At 40.4% G+C, this 7,023-nt stretch overlaps 1 non-coding gene across 1 annotated transcript; it reads left to right on the top strand.

Moving 5' to 3' along the window:
• Nucleotides 1–2,553: 2,553 nt before the first annotated feature.
• Nucleotides 2,554–2,635, top strand: trnas-gcu (transfer RNA serine (anticodon GCU)). Its single transcript has one exon. It is a non-coding gene; the product is annotated as a tRNA-Ser (tRNA).
• Nucleotides 2,636–7,023: the final 4,388 nt, after the last annotated feature.

The following is a 7,023-nucleotide window of genomic DNA, read 5'->3' as shown; positions in this document are numbered from 1 at the left end:
AAAATTTGTAAAGATTTGTTTAACAACACTTTATTTTTGCTTGAAAGAGTAAAGAGACATTTTCCCGATATGGATACTGAGGAATATTACTTCAGCTTTTCAGAGGTTTTCTTCTGGAACTCTCTCTTTTCAAGTACTTCTGTTCTAATCACAGACACAAATTTTCTATACATGCTGAATAATATTTTTTGATAGTGGGTTTGGTGTCACAGAAATAAAACCCAGGTTTAGTCTGGCTGTTGGACTGACTGTATTATTCTAGGGCTATCAAACCATGATGTCCCACAAATTATATTACATGTAAAATGTGGAAAAAAACCATAACACATCTGTTTCTTTGCTATTGTTTATATCACTGTATGAGTTGAGTGACTTTTTTTATGCCTGATGTATCACATGCTGAGTACTCAAAACAGATAGTTCTTCACTTATGCAGCGTTTTAAACAGCTTTCCTCTCAGGTAAATGAACACACACACGCACAATCACAAACATATACACACACACACACGCACACACATAGCACCTGAAAGGCCATGTTACATAAGCAACATTAACATTACATTTAGCCTTGATTTGTTTGTACACTGTAAATGGAAAGCTTTGTCAGTGTAACGTCAAAACATGCTGTTTTCCATTTAATTACATAACTAATGCAGGAAACAACTAGATAAATAGTGTTTCTTGTTCTGTGTTAGCTGTGAAATAAATACCCTACTAAAGTATTCACTGCAGTTAGACACAGGGGCTGCTGGATGGAAGAACATTAATGTTACTCAAGGTAAACCATGTGTCAAGGAAGGATTATAACATACGTCTATTGGGATCTAATGAAGTTTTAAGTGTTAAGCCCACCGGGAAGCTGTCACTACATTATAACCCGAGGGTCTATCTGTTACTGGACGGAGCTCAAATAGAACAAGCACTGTGCATATGTGTGTATGTGTTTTGTGTGTGTGTGTGTGTCCATTGGGAACTTTATTAGTAACTAAAGACTTGTTCATAAGTAGCCTCATTAATTCTGTCTGTGTGTTTTCATAAATGCCATTGATTCTTCCACAAGAGTTGCACTTAGCACACAGATGGAAAAGAAACACTTCCTTTGAATTAAATGCAGTGTGTGATCATAGAAACAGAAACATCACCTAATATGCTTTAGGACAAAGAATCTAAAAGATCCCATCTCTGTGAGTCAATTCATCCGTTATTCATTGTTGCATTCAGTTTCCACACAGCCCTGTTTACATGTGTAAACCAGCAAGTAGTGCCTGCTCCTATCACACATCCACATGACGTCCTCCCTTCCTGTCGAGACCGACATGCTGGCTTCACCTTGAAACTCAGAACCAGGAGCCTCTGTAGGTCATTCCACTAAGTGAGCAAATACATTAGTAGATAAATGAAATATGTTCTGACTAATTCTGAACCTTCACGTGATATCTGAGCTGTTATCAACTTTGAGCTTCATCATGTCCCATCTCTGTAATCCTGTTTATCGAACCCCTTGCAGGTGCAGACTGGTGTCTCTTGACGTGTGGCGCCCTCTGCTGGTTTCAGCTCCACGTTGTCAGCTTTTCAGTGTGGACAGATACCGTGATATCGACCCCAGGCTGGAGACAGACTGAAAGACAAGGATCAGAACCGGCTTCCACACACTGTAGCTCATACAAAGTTTTCCCAGAATGCAACACAATATAATCTTTCATAAGGACCTTCTATGTCTAGTTGGCTACATATATTATCAGTTTTATATTTAGTCTTGGCTGCACTTAAAGTGCGTGTTGCTATGGTGCCGTTCTGTTATGGACTGTGCTCATGAGTGACGTCATCATGGCCTAAATGGGTTCCACTCACAGACTGTATAAAAAGATGCACGTAGTGTATATGACGTCATCCGTTGGGTTCTGAAGAGTGAAAATGAGTATCTCAGTGGGCGTTTCACCAGGCGCCATCTTGCCGGTGCCTGATCCCCCTCCTATTTCCTAACCCACGTTAACACGTCTAAAGAACAGATTGAAGCAAGTTAACTACCTTACTCTAAGTTTTAAAATAGTGTGCTTAGTTGTCACTTGATTGTTATTATAAGTTAATATCAATACGCTACATGTGTAAGTTGCATGTGATAGTAACTATATATTTCTCACAAATGTTCTGATACACGCTCGTATAACCCCCACCACTATTACCACCTCGTTTATTTAGCCTGTTATGGAATTTACAGTGAATTAGACTCAGTGCAGATGTGTAATGACAGTTTAAATGTGATTATAATCTCCACTCACCACTGTTTTAAACACTTTTATTATATTATGTATCATATTTATTACATATGTATCTGTATTCACACTGACAGAAGTGGAGGGACTAGATGTGGACTGTTATCAACATCACTGTGAGAGATTATCACCTTGCATATTACAGATGAGGTAGAAAGACATTTTATATATTTGTATGTTATATAATGTATCATTCCCAAAACACGTGAAACATACAAACACAACACAGCCCTTTTCAGCTGTCCACAATATGGCACTGTGGGACCATAGGTAACACAGACGAGGTGGCCGAGTGGTTAAGGCGATGGACTGCTAATCCATTGTGCTCTGCACGCGTGGGTTCGAATCCCATCCTCGTCGGAATTTACATGTTTTCCATAAATCTACATTCTTGCTTTTCAGAACTCTCTGTAGATGTAATGGTTAAATTCATAAAGTTCTATTCCAAATGGTTTTAATGTAAATAAAATTGATGATTAATATAATGAAGTTGAATACTTGATACATTCGGAAGTAACAGCAGAAGATCAGCTTGTGTGAGCAAACTCTTAAATGAGCAATGGCAGCGGCAGCATGAATTATGTTGCCTGCATATGGGATCTTGTTCAGATTCCAGAGTCCATATGAACGTCCTCCTCTTGTGGTTTTCACAACCTTGTACTTCGTTATTATCTTGCAGAGCATTGCAGGTGGTAATCTCCAGGGGTTGAGGAAAGCCTGATTCAACTGGAGTCCATGTGGGAAGTGACGCCTCAAGTGTACATAGGGTTGCCAACTCCCTTTAAAATAAATAAGGGACGCCTCATTGGCAGGGCCGGCCGACCCCATTGCCTTCACCCTTCCTGGCATGGTGAATTCTTTTAGCCCCTTTTTTTGTGAGTGAAACGATTTTTTAACTATTTGACCCTGAATTGAATTAGATGCATATTTTTGAGTGACATGAACACGTGGAAAACAAATTATTATCCAGCAATACACTTTAATAATTAACTAATTCATTAACTGAATAAAATAAGAATCTTTCTTAAACAAAAAACCTGTCTTGCTTAACTTAAAAATGTATACATTAATATAAAACAATAGATAGAAAGCAGAACATCCATCCTGAAATAGTGCATATTTTTTATGAAATAACAAAAGTGCAAACAGAATGTCTGTAGAAAAATTGTAAACATATTTGTGCCTCAAAGGCCATGACTGTAGGCTACAGTTGTAGTAATACAGGAAGAAAAAAAATCATGAACTCAACAGCTCAATACCACATTATGTGGAGATAGCCTACTTTTTCCACTTGTAGTTCTTTCTAAAGCAGTGTCTTTGTCACTGTCACCCATGCTGCTGTGTTGTATTCTACTATCTTCTCCTTATACTTACTTATCTTGCACTATCTTCTCCGCGAGCAACAGTACCTCCTCGACCAATGGGATGAGCGTATTCTGTATCATCGTACTCGTGTGTGAATATGCTATAATAATAGCATACTATAATATATAGTCAGCTCGTTGATCCCAGAGCAGGAAAATGACTGGGAACAAGTTAACCGTAAATTTTCATATAAAGCAGTGTTAATTTTGGCAGCTATTTTTGATTTAGTCTTAGTCTTAGTCTTTAGACGAAAATGCATATTAGTTTTAGTCACATTTAGTCATTTTTATCCTTCTTAGTTTTAGTCTAGCTTGCAGTACTTAGGTTGTCCATTAGATATCCCACCTAGCATAAGTCTATAGCAGGGGTCGGCAACCTTTACTTTCAAAAGAGTAATTTTGCCCCCTCTTCCCCCAAATAAAATTTGTCTGGAGCCACAAAACATATTTGATAACAAAGCTAATAAAGTTTTATATACGCTTCAAAGTTATACTATACTAAACTATAGTTTGTTGCATTTATGAAATTATAGAACGACAAAAAAGAAAACTGTTGACATTTTATTGCTATTTTTACCAGTTCCAACAAAGGAAAACACCAAACGCTTATGAAGAGGAGAAGAAAATACACAGGCAAGTATCGGACTACTTTGAAATAAATTAAACACAAAACTATGTAGGGCTATTTGAGTCCTCCCCAAATTTGAAATGTATGAAATAAGAAGTACCCTATTTTGAAATAAATAAAAAACAACATACACGCAATCGTATATATTTTTGTTGGGGAATGTGAAAACAAAAAGTGAGAGCAGGTCAGACTGGAGGCGGACACAGAAACTGAAGCTCGGTAGAAACCAACTGCAGCTTCTGCTCTGATCAAGAAGCTGCGGCACTGATCTCTGAGCAGCTGAGACCAGAGAAACTCTGTGTTTTCACTGTTTCCACTGCGGTGAGTCAGTGAGCGGCTGCTTCGCGTGAACGAGCTCTGATCTCACTGTCATTGTTGCCAACTCCTCAGTAAGGAAAGTAGCTATTGGCTGTCCTAAAAGTGGCTAGATGTTGCTAAATGACGTCATCGCCTAATCTGCATAATGTAATGGTCGCTATAGGACGTACAGAAAGTGAGAAAAAAAAACCATAAATATGTTTAGAACTCAAAATAAGCTTTCTTCTACAGAAGCGTATTACATTCACTTCACAGAAAAATTATTCTGTTTTTCTGGCATAATTATCTCGGAAATTCCAAGACAAATGCCCCAAAAAATAAAAAATTAAAGTGAATGCAAAACGCTTCCGTATTCTTCTGTTGATTCTTTTTTTTATCTTGCCGTTGAAATAGGCCATCACTTCTCAAAATAACTTTAATGCTGTATCTAGACCCACAAACATAAATCGATTTTGTCCTGTATTGTTAAATGTTAGAATATCAAATTTAATCAAAAGGCTGTTATGTGGGGTGGAACTTCTAGCTCTAGGTCCAACCCTCCTCCTTTGATGTGCGCCGCAGGATGTTGTGCGCGTGATGATGATGTGCGCCGCAGGATGTGCGAGCGCAGTTTTTTTATTAATTTAATTTAAATAATTTTTGTTTTGGTAAATAGATTTTTTATTTATGTGCGCAGCAGGAGATGTGCAACGCAGGATGTGCTCCGAAGGAGATGTGCGCAGCAGGAGATGTGCGCTGCAGGATGTGTGCAGCAGGAGAGGATGTGCAAATAGAGAAGGGACACGTACTTTTTTCAGGGATGCAGGTTGAGTACAACTTTGGAGGACTAATTTGTGTCGGTTTGGAATTCACTTGCATTTTCATTAACCCCAGTTCTTATATCCTTTTATTAAATATTTTTTTTATTTATGTGCGCCCCAGGATGTGCGCTGCAGGATGTGCGCGCAGGAGATGTGCGCCGCAGGATGATATCATCATCAGCGCACATCTGCTCCGCAGGAGTTGTGTGCCTATGATTTAAAAAAAACAAGTTTGCAGCAGGAGGAGATGTGTGCCGCAGAGTGCGCCGGCACAGATGTGCGCTGCAGGATGTGCGCACATCTGCGCTTCAGGAGATGTGCGCGCCGCAGGAGATGTGCGCCGCAGGATGTGCTCGCGCAGCTTTTTTATTAATTTGATTAAAATATTTTTTCACCGCAGTGAAACCTCACCAGGCTTTATAGGGTTAATATTTTGCTGGCTGGAGCTCTTGCTGGAGAGCCAATAGGAAGCTTCAATTTGAATCCCCTCATTAGCATGTGTGTCCAGAAGTGCCACTAGTAAGCTAGTCGGCATTTTGGCTGCCACTAGCTTACTAGTAAGCCCTTTCAGCCTGACTAGTTTGCTAGTAAGGTCACAAAACACTGCAACTATTAAACTTGTGCCCATTTCAAGCCTACTACAGTAGCTTACTAGTAAACATTTTGCACCCTACTAGTTTGCTAGTAAGGTGCAAAATAGGTGTTTACTAGTAAACTAGTGGGTTTTTTGGCTGCACTAGTTTACTAGTGTGCATTTGGGCTCCCACTAGTTTACTAGTGCAGAAAATTGGAGGCCACTAGTTTACTAGTAAGCTGAATCCATGTTTGACTAGCTTACATGTCAGAGCTTTTGCAGCTCACTAGTAAGCTAGTAACACTTTCAGCATTACTAGTTCGGTCCAAAGGGCCACTAGTGTAGCAAAAAGCCCACTAGTAGAGACTTTGGATCTACTAGTGCGGCACACAGTGTTACTAGTAAGGTTTCTGTTTTAACTAGTTGAACAAAAGTGCCACTAGTTGCTGAAACAGAGTGACTAGTACGGTTTTTTGTTCAACTAGTTCAGTAAAATGCCGAACTAGTGCGACCAAATGTCCAACTAGTGCTGACAATGACCGAACTAGTGGAGGGGACTGAAACTTGATATCAAGGATATGGAATAAATGCTCAATCGGCTCAGGATGAAGTGCACAGGATGAATCGCCACAGGATGAAGTGCAGTGATGACATGCGGCGCAGGCTGATGTGCGCTGCAGGATGATGTGCGCTGCAGGATGATGTGTGCCGCACGATGATGTGTGCCGCAGGATGATGTGCTCCACACGATGAGGTGCGCTGCAGGATGATGTCTGGCAGCATGATGTGCGCTGCGATGATGTACGGTGATGATGTGCTCCGCAGGATGATGTGCTCCGCAGGATGATGTGCTCCGCAGGATGATGTGCTCCGCAGGATGATGTGCGCCGCAGGATGATGTGCTCCGCAGGATGAAGTGCGCTGCAGGATGATGTGCGCTGTAGGATGATGTGCGTGGCAGGATGATGTGCCGCACGAGGATGTGGGTGATGATTATAGCATTTGCCAGCACCTCTGCACACAAAACACACTGAGGACGTTGCTCAGTCGTGCCAGTGACGGTG

Source organism: Pleuronectes platessa, chromosome 11, assembly GCF_947347685.1.
Source record: "Pleuronectes platessa chromosome 11, fPlePla1.1, whole genome shotgun sequence".
Classification (NCBI taxonomy): Eukaryota; Metazoa; Chordata; class Actinopteri; order Pleuronectiformes; family Pleuronectidae; genus Pleuronectes; species Pleuronectes platessa.
Note: the sequence above shows the minus strand (reverse complement) of the source record. Positions and strands in the feature narration are given on the sequence as shown.